The following is a 12,040-nucleotide window of genomic DNA, read 5'->3' on the forward strand; positions in this document are numbered from 1 at the left end:
GTGGTAGGACACCCTCCCATGTCTTATAGCCACGTGACTTGGAACAGATGTCCCCCGTGGTAGCCAGGCTGAGTAGTCATGCCAGAGCCCAGTCACATGGCCCCAAACCAATACAAGAGAGGTTGAAAATGTGTCTCATTCTTCATGAAGAGGAAACAGAAACGGAATTTGGTGAGTCATAGAGCATTGTCTCTGCCACACCAGACGTCATATTCATTCTCTCATAGAAATCCCACAGCTCTACAAAGTAGGTACTTTTACTATGCCCATTTTACAGCAAAGGACATTGAGGCATCAAGCCTCCATATACCTTTCAAAATTATGGTGTTCCTGTGTGTTGGGATTAATTTCAGATCCAGGTGTATCTGGTATTGTTCACTTAAAAAAAAACAACACAGCAAACCCATTTCATCCATGCATAAAAGCAAAATCTGCAGAAATGCTGGAGATCAGAGAAATTGGTGTGGGAGAGTAAATATTTAGGCTTAGGATTAATAAGATATTTCTTACAAAAAATAAGTGCAAAATAAAAATGAAATCTCTGGAACAATAAAGATGAAAACATCACAGGACACTGTGTTTCAGTAACATTGGAAGAAACAGCTTTATTTATAATTTCTGAATCAAGAGCTAATGTTATAGACATCTCTTAAAGTACAAAGTGAGATGGTAAACATTTTTTTTTTTCTGCCTCTTCCTCAGTAAAAGCATCATATGTTCACTGCGTGAGAGAAATAGTGACTCTTACAAAACCATTTGGGATAGTTCTGAGGAATTAAGCCTCGTGAGCTCCAACGATTTTAAAGTTGAAAAACTTTCCTTTTAGAGGAGGAAATAAAAAAACTTTTAAAGGCCATTTGGACGGTGCATTTAGTTCCACATTATTTGTTATATTTATATGGTATGTTTAATTAGTCTATTTATTGCTAAAATTGGGTGCAACGATTCTGGATCCCAGTGTATGTTTCTAGTAAGCGACTGCAGCAAAATGAACAAAATGACAAAACTAGGAACTCCACTTTAAATGAAGCATTGGCCATCCATATAGGCAAGGGACTGCAGATTCCGTGAAAAGGGAAGGTGGTTCCAGAAAGTGATTGTTCTAAATCAAGGCAAAGCTCACCCTCCCCTATGAGTGTGAAGCAAACTCATTCTGCCTGTTGATCCAACAGTTTTCATAATGTCCTGCAAGCACCAACCTCTTGTCAGTGGTTTCCAAATATTTTCGACCCCAACTACAGTAAGAATATTGTTAGCAGTGTATACACACAGCCACTCAAAGATGCTAAGTTTCATGAGACATAGTACAGGCAAAACAGTCTGATCTCCTCCCCTCGACCTACTCTATCCCCTCCTTTTCCCCAAATGCCGGCATCCCTGTATTCACATCCTATAAGACCAGCTGTGTGAAATCCCTAAGCTGTCACTGCTTATTGCTTTGGCTGGCCAATCAAACCAGCCTGTGTCAAATGTTTATTTTCTCTTTTTGTCCCACAGCTCCCAGAAGGAAGAGAGGCTCAGTGCATGGAGAAGGTATGGTCATCTCGGATCAATAACTAAACTCTGGAGCCTGGAAGACTCAGTGTAGAAGCTGCCACTACTTGTTTAATTCCATCTTCAAAAATGTTCAGATTCGCTTACCATGTTGGCGCATCGCTTGGATTGCCAGATTTGGCAAAGTGAAGCAAGCCAACAAAACCAAGATGCCCAGTTATGTCTAAATTGCAGATAAACAATTTTTTAGTGTATGTCTCATGCATTAACAATAATTCCTTGTTTATCTGAAGTTCAAATTTAACTGGGTGTTTTGTATTGTATCTGACAACCCAGTTGGCCACACACCCTGTTTCCTTTTACTTTGAACATCTTAAGTCTTAAGGATAGATCTAGGCTGGACAGGATGTGAGCACTGCTCTTGGGAGGGGGGACATTTTGGCTTAGCCTCCTTCTGCTTTCCTCTGTTTTAACTGCTGGCTACATGGCCCACAGCCCCCTTCAGGGTTCTCCCATCTGGTGGTTGCCCTCTTAGACTTGGCATTGGATAGGCAAGATGGTATAAACCCTGCTCCTGCTGTGTCCACTTGGCCTTCAGATCCTCTTGGAACCTTGGCATACAAACCTCAGGGATGCCAAAGGTGAGTCACCAGCCCTATCTAGCTGTTTCACAGAATCACAGTCTCTCCTTGCAGCAGTCTCTATAAGTGATCCATGAGGGAGAGCCTGCAGGGTGGACAGGGAATTGCGTCCTGCTCCACGCCTCCTGGCAGGTATCCCCAGCCTCCTTCTGTTTCCAAGTCTATGTATCTCAAAGAAAAGCCTTGCCTTGCCATCAAAACACACTATCTGTCCATACAGGCCAAGCCTCTTCATCCCCTCAGAATTAGGATCTTTGGACTTGGTTTTTCCTCTCATTGTCCATCCCATGCCACCCCAAGACAATCAGTCATTGTCCGAAGTGCTGGGATCTTCCCTCCCTGTGTGCTCTTTGGGTTGTTCTGGCCGTTCCCTTCCCGTTTGGTTAATGGCAAGAATAAATCTCACCTCCTGGTGCAGGCTTTGAGTCTGAGTTCTATGCTTGGGGGCCTTTTAGGGCCTCCCTTCAGGGCTTGGATTGGGTTGTAAGGTAGTTACTGTGTTTCTTCAGGAGGCAGTGACGGCACAAGGACAGGGGCTCCACATCTGTGGAATTAGTACGTGTAGCAGAGTCTGCTGCAGGTGGATGGAGAGGAGCAGTTGAAAGGTATGAGCCATGATCCTTGCTGTCCCTTCCTTCAGACTTTTTCAGGAAACACGCCTCCCCCCTGACTGAGATCCATCAGGACTTGTTGCCTAGGCCAAAGTTTCTTCCAGGGCCTTCCCTCCCCTTGTTAACTGTCTAAATGGCTGCCACTAGGATAAGTTTGAAATTCTTTATTTAAAAAAAACAAAACAAGACAAAACAAAACCCCTCATAGATTATTAAGTTCTGCTATTTGTGCCTAACACTGTTAGGGTCACACAAGGTGAAGACACAAGTTCCTGCATTCAAGAATCATAGCGCAGGTCAAGATTTGTATACATTAAAAAGCCATTTCAGGATGACCCTAAAAGTAGATAATAAAATGCATTTGACCTGATTTGTAAAGGTCATACAATGACAGTGTTTCATCATTTGTGGAATCAGAGGATTTGATCAATTTTCCCCAAAGTTTGCTTACTTATTCCAAAAAATATTAAGATCGTTCAAGTTTTATAAAATAAAATAACAAGATACTGTATTCATGCTGTGCAAGGCACTGTTGCTGGCAACCCTTCCACTCTTCCTAAGAATACCATGAGGTGGCAATTACTCATTTCTCACTTGGCAGGTGGGGAAATTTAGGTACCGAGGGTAAGAATTTGCCCATGGCACAGCACTCTATGGTAGAGCTGGCATACGTACAAACCCGAGGCAACAGGCTCTCAAGTGCACAGGCCCTAGAGTGCTGTCCTGTGTCTCTGCAGGCCTTCGCCCAGGCTTTCCCATACTTTTCAGGTTTCACTTCCTTACGTTTTAAACACAGAAGCAATATATTGTTCTTGGAATGCCTATGCTATTTTCCATTGCCTTACAAACTTTGTCCTCTGGGTTCAGACTTGTACAATTTGCAACCCAGTTTCTACATTTTAGAAACTATGTATCTATGGGACTCTGGCTATATCTCCTTTTAGGGATTTGGTTTACTGGAATCTGTAAATTTCACTCAGATTTTAGCCCAAAGTCCTGACTCATTCACTAGGTCATGTTTCTTTCCTCATTTTCTCAAAACTGATCTAATTCAATCCTCAACATTCTGTCTCTCCCCTCAGGGAGGGAGTGGCATTTGAGTTGGTAATAAAAGACTTGTGAAGATTTTTCTGGGGAAAGAGAAGGACAAAGTAGAACTCAGGCTGGGGGAAGGGAGATGAATTCGGAGTCCCTGTCTTCCTCAGACCAAAGATCCCTGGTCTCTTCCCTGGAATGAAGTGCCTGTGCTATTCTAGGGATGGTCGAAGTCCAGAAAAAGCAATTTTTTTTTTCTTGGAATATTCTCCTCACTCTAGGTTGTAGCTGAGTATATCTGATCCATTTCTCTCTCTCTCTCTCTCTCTCACACACACACACACAACTAATTCTCTGCTGAAATTCCAACTGTTATTTGCTCACTTAAGCAAGCACGTTAATTAAATGCAGGCATGTGCGGTGCCTGGATGGCTCAGTGGGTTAAGTGTCCGACTCCTGGTTTCAGCTCAGATCATGATCTCAGGGTCATGAGATCCAGCCCCGTGTCAATGCCTGCATAAGGCTCTATGATCAGTGTGGAGGCTGCTTGAGATTCTCTCTCCCACTCCCTCTGCCCTCCTCTTCATGCATGTTCTCTCTCAAATAAATAAATGAATCTTAAAAGAAAATGCAAGAATGCAAGCCTGATATTTCCAGACACGACTTCAAATGGGTCTGATTCCTTAGCAGGGTCAGTCACCTGAACAGGCCAGCCCTTTAACAGGCACTAGGAATGAATCAGTGTATGACACAACACAGAGGTGATTACCACACTGCAGTGAGACATTTGGGAGGCACAGAGAAGAATTTAACTCCCAGAATCCCGTGGCTTTTTTTTTTCTTTCCTTAAACAGTTTCCAGATGATTCTTAATGAGTGTTAGCTGGGGTGTTGGGTTGCCTTTAACTTAAATTCTTCCATTATTCCCAAGTAGCCTATTGTGGGGGTGGGGTGGGGGAGAATGTGGAGACACATGTGGACACCTTTATCCCAGAATAGGATGGAAAACAGTGAATCACCCACCTAGGAAAAGATCAAAGATGTTCCTTTGAAAGATTTAGGTATGTCCTTTCCTTTTTATGACTCAAAGATTGTTACTAAAAGTTATTTAAAATGTTTCCAATAATTAGAAATGGTTATTCTGGTTTAAAACCCATTTCAAAAAGATAAGGGAATTATGATAAGGTTATAGATAATTCGGGGATAAGACTGTAATCGTTTTCTCCCAAGTACTTTGAACTGCTCCAGTATGAGGAGAAGCTTTGAAGGATTTGGCTGGGGTATGTGAGAACTGGTCACTGCAGCCAGGACCTTTAGAATCCAAGCACCCTTACACCAAAACCAGCTTAGGTTATAAGGAGTAGGAATATTCCCATTTGAGCTTGGTTCTGCTTGAAGCAAAGCATTCATGACCCCAAACCAGGAATTACTCAGATTATTTTTTTTTGGCTCTCCAAACACTTCTTCAGTACTTCTGAAATGTCTTCAGTTTTTTATTTGTAAATTTCCCTATTCTTTCTTGAGAATAAGTCTCCTCTTCCATGTGACTGATACGTCTTGAAGGCAAAAGGCACTTCTATTTTGGACTGTGCTCCTTTGACTTCTCCCTTCTCTATCTCCTCCTCTCTCCCAGCCACCCCCACCACCTGTGGAGGCTCAGTACAGGGAAACCTCAGCCTCCTGGCATCGGGAGCCAAGGTTTTTTATTCACTACATAACTGGATGACCCTCACTAATGGTGCTGGTCTATGGAAATGCTGACCCAAGCAGTTCTGGGTTTAAATGCAAATTCACAGATTTAAAAACAAAGCCACCTAGGGTAGTCAGAACTTGTAATTGTTAAGAAAGGTGTTTGAAAGTAGACCAGCTTTCACTATGGCCTAATCATACTTTGAGAGCCCTGAAAAAGGAACAGACCAGGTGAGAAACAGGAGTGGTTTCCTAAGGGGACCAGGGGGAAGGTTGGCCCTCAGGCTTTCTCTGGTCTCAGATGGTCAGGGCATGAAGTGTTCTCCCATGAAAATTCAATGTGACCACCACCCTGGCACTTTCCAATTGCTATCTGTAAACTTCTAAATCTCACAGATATTTACATTGCTGTGTGTAGTTTTAAAAGTGTTCCCACAGCTTTGGTTTCATTTGATCCTCATGAATACCTTGCCAGGGGTGAAGGATACATTTCCTTATCTGCACCTCGCTAAAGGAAACGAGATCTTCCACCACAGAAATCAGAGGAGCCAGGATCTGAGCTGGCAGGTAAATGTTCACCGAATTAAACAAATACAGAAATATATGAGTGTTTTAAGGTAAACAGGTCTCTGCCCCAAAGAAATTCATTGTCATCGCTTCTCAGCCTTTTGGCTAAGATCAAGTGAAGAAATTCATTGTCTGTTTGGGGAGAGATGCTCAAAATTAAAATAATTAAAATAACAATACAATTTAGTAAGGAAAGACCAGGTACAGTGCAGATATGATCAGTGCACCCTTCACTGTGAAATGAAATGAAGAAAGCACTAGGATTCCAAGTGTACTTAAGTAGCTTTCATCCCGTGACTGAACTGCAATCTCCAGCGTCCTCCCAACTGCTACCTAACCTTCATCTCAAGTCTCTGCTTAATATCCTGGGTTTTACTAGGATAAGGAATCCTAGTGTCTGTAAGTAAGAAGTCCAGCTTTACACTTAACTAGGGTGATGTTTGAGCTTGTCACATCCTCTTCAGTCCTGTACTGGCAGTGAAACTCCGGCCCTCCCCACCCTCTTGCTTTTTTTTTTTTTTTTTTTTTTTTTTGCCACAAGGAACATGAAAAAGGGATTGGTGGAGATCTATCTTCAGTGTTTCCGAAAAGTCCGCCCTCACCCGCTGGATTTGCTGAAGGGAGCAGAGTTCAGAGAACGATGTGGTGACTAATGCATCAGATATTTAGGAGGAAAGACATTTAGGACGACGGTGTTTTAGGAAAGAATACTGACCAGGCCAAAGAGAAGACAAAGTCAGAACATGCCCATGGTCAGAACTATCATCACCTGACACAGAAGAATAATTGTGTGATAATTATGTGTGTATGGATAGGGATAACTAATAGGAATAACAGATCATTTAAAATTGAGATTTCCAAAAATCTAGGATGGCACTTGGGTATCAGTGCTCTCCAGAAAACATAAATTGTCCCCCAAATGCCTCCTTCTTCATCTGGGGACTCTGTGGCCTTTTCTTTGGAGATTATGGTCATGTCTTCTTATTTACTCCTTATATCACATGGGCAAAAACAGACACAAAAGTCTCTAGTCTACTCCTAAGCATTAATTTATTCTGAAGGCAGAGCATGGGCAGCAAGACCAGACTTCTGGCCTAAGAGCTGCTGAAACCTGCAATGTCAAATGAGCCAGAGACAGACTTAAAAGGCAAATAACAATCTGGGAAAATATTTACAACCTAAATAACAGTATTTTATTTTATAGTCTATAAAGAGTCCTAGCAAATGAGTAACATGACTGTAAAAGATAAAAGTAGGCAATTCACAGAAGTGACATAAAAACAGGTTCCACTTGGGACACCTGGATGGCTCAGTCAGTTAAGCCTCTGCCTTTGGCTCAGATCATGAGTCCCAGGTCCTGGGATGGAGCCCCACATTGGGCTCCTTGCTTGGCAGGGGAGCCTGCTTCTCTTTGTACCTGCAGCTTCCCCTGCTTATGCTCTCTCTCCCTCTCTTTCTGAGAGATAACTAAATAAAATCTGTTGGTTTTTTTTTAAGATTTGATTAGATTAAGATATAAGATTTTAAGATTGACTATCACTGGGTGTTTTTTTAAAATTTGATTATTTCTGGATGTTTTAATCTTTTCATTTTGCTTATTTATGGTTTACTGTCTTTCTGCAATGAATGTCCATTTCTTTTATAATAATTTTAAAAACTGGGTAATTATGTGAAAATAAAAAGATAGAAGAAAAGGTATTAATGAATTCTGAATTCACTGGAATTAAACTGTAGCTGATCATTAACAAATAAATCATAAAGTGCCAGCATTTGCCCTGAATTAACTAGATTTAGTTTTTCTGCCATCAGAGGTAATAAGGCCTAGAATTAAAAGTGACTTGAGTTACAGAAAATAAAGTTACAATTCTGGCATTACCTGTCTCTGAACTATGAAATCTGTACTTGTTATGTGTTTATATGTGTGTCTAGCAAATATTTGGAAATGTATCCACTAAATTTAAAAGTGGTCCTGTTCAGCAGGGTGGGATTAGAAGAAGATAATTTTTTCTTGATGCTACTCTGTATCATTTGACTAATTAGAACAAGCATGCAAAAAATCTAAGTATCTTTAACAAGCATTATTATGAATATTTAGAAATGTGAAGAGTATCTATGGTACGGTGAGAAAAAAAATCATAATGCAAAATATACTATATCATGTACCTACTGGTGGGAAAGGCCAGGGTGGGAATACTCTATCATGAAAGTAGTTCTTCCAGTTCATTTATTAGTTCCTTTATTCCACAAATATTTGTTGAGCACCAACTAAGGGCTAGGCACTTGGGAGACAGCAAGGAATCAAATAGCCAAATACGGCCCCCCTCATGGAATTTATATGGCAGCAGGGGCAGACGGACAATAAGCAGTAAGCATAATAAATATGTCGGTTGATAAGTGAGTGCTACGGTGAAACCGGAGCTGATGAAGACAGACTGGCACTGCTGAGTGAGGAGGGTTACAGGGGTTGATCAGGGAAGGCCTAACTGAGCTGACATTTGATAAAATGTCTGAAAAGAGGTGAGGGGTGAGTCAGGCAAATATCTGGAAGAGCTTTCTAAGGGGAGGCAGCCACCAGTGCCAAGTTCCTGAAGTGGGCTCAAGGAAAACCAATGAAGGCAGTGTGGCCGAGTCAGACTAAGCAGAGGGAGAGCAGGTCATAGAGAAGCAGGGCAGCTACTAGGTGTTGGGCTCTGTAAGGAGTTTGGCTTTTCACTCCAAGTGAACTGGGAAATCAATGCCAGGATCCCTCTGGCTGTTGTATGGAGATTAGGCTTTTGGAGGAGGGGTTGTACAGCAGAGACCTGATTGGGTGACAGATGCAGGATGCTGTGGGGATGCTGAGGTGTTGTATACTAGATATAGTTTGAATGCATAGTCAACAAAATTTCCCAATTGGGTAGAGGATGTGAGAGGAGTGTATGAGGATGGGTCTTAAGATTTGGGCCTAAATAAATGAAGTGGAGTTGCTGTTAATTCACATGAGAAGGACAGCTGGATGCAGTAGGTTTGAGTTGGAGAAAGAACTTATTTGTGAACCTGTTATGTTTGAGTGTAACAGCAATGTAAGTTCTATTTAAAGAATGTTTCTAATATGACATCTTTCCAAATAAATCATTTCAAGACTCCTGACTCAGCAATTATTACACTTCCAGTACTGAAAATATGTGTTAGTCACTGCTAGCAATCTGGAGAAATCACAGGAACAGAAGATATGCCAGAAGACTGGAACCCAGGTTCCAGTTTTCAAAAACGGAAAAAAACGAGGGCTGCAAATCCATCCACAGCCCTGGCCATATTCTAGAACAAGTGAACTCCAAAAATTAGTTACAGCTCCTCTTAGATTCAGCTTGGAGTCTAGCAAGTCAGACCAATGTACGTACTAGAAAAACCCAGACTTTCCTTCCATGTCTTCTTTCCTTTTTTATAGAACTCTTCACTTCTGATAATTTCTGACACCAAATATGTGGGGTTTACTCCCCCCCCACCTAGCAATTTTCTGTGACACCAGCTGGTTGTCCTACAATTTAACTAGTTAAATTGGACCCCACAGTCCATTTGAGACTGACCACACTTCAGACACCAATGACATGTAGCAGGTCCCCAAGTTACCCACAACTTCTGCCTGACGTGGCTACACATTGGCAGTTCCCAGGACCTCCTTCTCTTGGACTTATTTGCCACAGCAGCTCACAGAACTCAGGAAAACACTTACTTACACTCAACAATTTATTAAAGGATATTTAAAAAGGATACGGATGAACAGCCAGATGAAGAGCTACCAAGAGCTTGGAACCAATGGAACCGCCCTCAGTAACCAAACATTAGAACAGAAGATGCACCTAGTGCTCTTACCTCTTAGGAAGTTTCAAGGGTTTTAGGAACTTTGATCCAGGAATGAAATGAAGAACAAACCTACACAATCCTTATAAATCATAACATCTCACAAGGCAGGCCAGAAGACCGAAGCCAAGGCTAGAGTTTTCAGAGAGGAGGTAAAAACAGAGGCTGCCAATCCATTCTGTCTCGGCAAGACTCTAGGACATGTCCTTAGGGGATGACACATGAACTCCAAAAATTAGTAGTAGCTCCTCTACTATTACTGATTCAAGTTGAGCGAGTCAGAACAATACATTTAGGACAAAAAAGAAAGAAGAAAAAAGCAACCAGGGCCATTTTGGGACTTGCAAGCCCCCTGCAGAAGCGACAGGTTTCTTCCGAGAGAGGTGTCAGGCGGAAGGCGGCAGCCGCAGCGCGGGGTCGTGTTACAGGCTGGGAGGTCGGAGACCGCCTCTACCGCTCTCCAGTCCCGTAACCGCAGGCTGACTCCCCACTGTTCGCGGGTGATGGTGGTGACCAAGTAATACAATTAATACCGCAGTTATTAATACTTGCAAAGTGCTTCGCAGAGCGTGTACAACGCGCACTGAGGGCGCGGGGCCGGGGGGTGGCATTCATTTTAGAGCACTCTTACCATTTTCTGTCTCTTTTCTGACCCAAGGAAACGTCCTGCCGGGGCGACAGAAGCAGCGAGGAAAAAGCGACGCGCAGAGCGACACTTCCCGCGGGTGCCGCTCCGGAGCTGCCGGCGCAGGCACGGTTAACTCGGGCCTCGCAGCTTCCCGAACCGCGCCCGGCAGGCGGGACCCGAAGCCGGACAGCAGAGCCGCCCCGGCCTACCGCACCACCCGGGCTGCGGGCGGTTGCTAGGCGACCCGAGCAGGGCCAGGGGCCAAGGCGACCCTCCCCCATCCTTGCCCAGGTCCCACCCGCCCCGCCCGCGGAGCGTCCACACCCGCGACACGGCGGGGCGCCGCGGCGCATGCGCGCTTCCCGCCGCGCGTCGCCCGGTGACGCGCGCTCCCGCTCGCCGCCGTACTCTCTGCCCCGCCACTTCTTGTACTCTCGCTCCACGCTCAGTTCTCTTCCAGACCCGGTCCGGCCCACACCTCGTCTCCGGTCTTGGGAACAGTGCAGACCCACGTCCCGCGCTCCCGTGGTGGCGGTGGTGACGGGCGGGGGGGAGGGAACGGAATGCGGAGGAAGAATGAGGCGGGACGAAGGGAGGTGGACGTTGCCGCGGACTCACTTCCGGAGCACGGGCGGAAGTGGTTGCGGGGGATGGTGGGAGGGGGGAAGGAGCGCGAGGGGAGGGCCCGGCCGCCGGGGGTCGAGGGGGTGGGGCCTGGGCCGCCTGTCCGGACCCAGCTTGGGGCCTGGACTCCGACCTGGGAGGGCCACGGCTTCCTGCTGAGACCAGGCGGGCGGGATCCAGGTAACGACCCAGAGCCGCCTGGGCGAGGGTCGTCCGGGCTGTAGGGGGTGCGGGGTGAGGGGTGGGGGTCAGAGTCTAGGGAGGGTCACCGTGTCACTCCCTTCCCGGGTGAGCGCGGAGAATGGGGTGCGGAGGAGACGGTTGGGAGGAGTTAAACTCTTGAAGGGGGGGGGGTCATGTGAACGCCACGCCCCTACAGGAAGGACGGATGTGTGCGCGCGTGTGTGTGTGTCTGTGTGTTTAGGAATAAATTTAGAAGGGAGGGGGCGACGGGGTTTGTGTGTGTGAGAATAAACTTAGAAGAGAGGGGGCGACCGGGGTGGGCTTCCCAGCTGAGAAACTGGAGCTCGGGGCGGCTGCTGCTAGCCGGACTCGGGCCTCTCTTCTCTCAGAGCGCTCTCCGCGGCCCCGGGAGGGAGTTCGAGATCAGGAATCCCAGCCCTGCCACAGTTTTGGGAGCCGAGGGCGAGGCGAGGCCGAAGGGAAAGGAGCAGAGAATGTATGCGGAAGGGGCCCGTGTTGGGGTCTGGAGTGGATTGAGTTCATTCTAGGAGCGCTGACCGGGCGATTAAAACACTGAACCAACCCCCTAAGCTTGGGAGCTGGAGGAGATTAGTGTGTGGCAGTAACAGGACAAGAGGGAGAAGGAAGAGGGATGTTCTTTTCCATGTGTCTTAGAAGACAGCCTCCATTGATGGTAGAGGAATCCAATCTAGGTAAGGGGCCTTAAGC

At 45.3% G+C, this 12,040-nt stretch overlaps 1 protein-coding gene across 3 annotated transcripts in view; it reads left to right on the forward strand.

The window, feature by feature from the left end:
* Positions 1-10,613, forward strand: part of ZFP62 (ZFP62 zinc finger protein) — a 58,403-nt gene extending 47,790 nt beyond the window's left edge. The window contains exons 5-7 of one of the 3 annotated variants that reach the window (XR_006603406.1): positions 1,498-6,036; positions 6,578-10,393; positions 10,535-10,613. The gene's annotated coding sequence lies outside the window, so the exon portion shown is untranslated. Of the gene's footprint in view, positions 1-1,497; positions 6,044-6,577; positions 10,394-10,534 lie in introns of those variants that run through there. The other 2 variants (XR_006603407.1, XR_006603405.1) reach the window with 2 other exon arrangements.
* Positions 10,614-12,040: the final 1,427 nt, after the last annotated feature.

This window comes from Mustela putorius, unplaced genomic scaffold (genome assembly GCF_011764305.1).
Source record: "Mustela putorius furo isolate JIRA1106 unplaced genomic scaffold, ASM1176430v1.1 tig00003923_pilon_pilon_pilon, whole genome shotgun sequence".
In the NCBI taxonomy this organism is placed as follows: domain Eukaryota; kingdom Metazoa; phylum Chordata; class Mammalia; order Carnivora; family Mustelidae; genus Mustela; species Mustela putorius.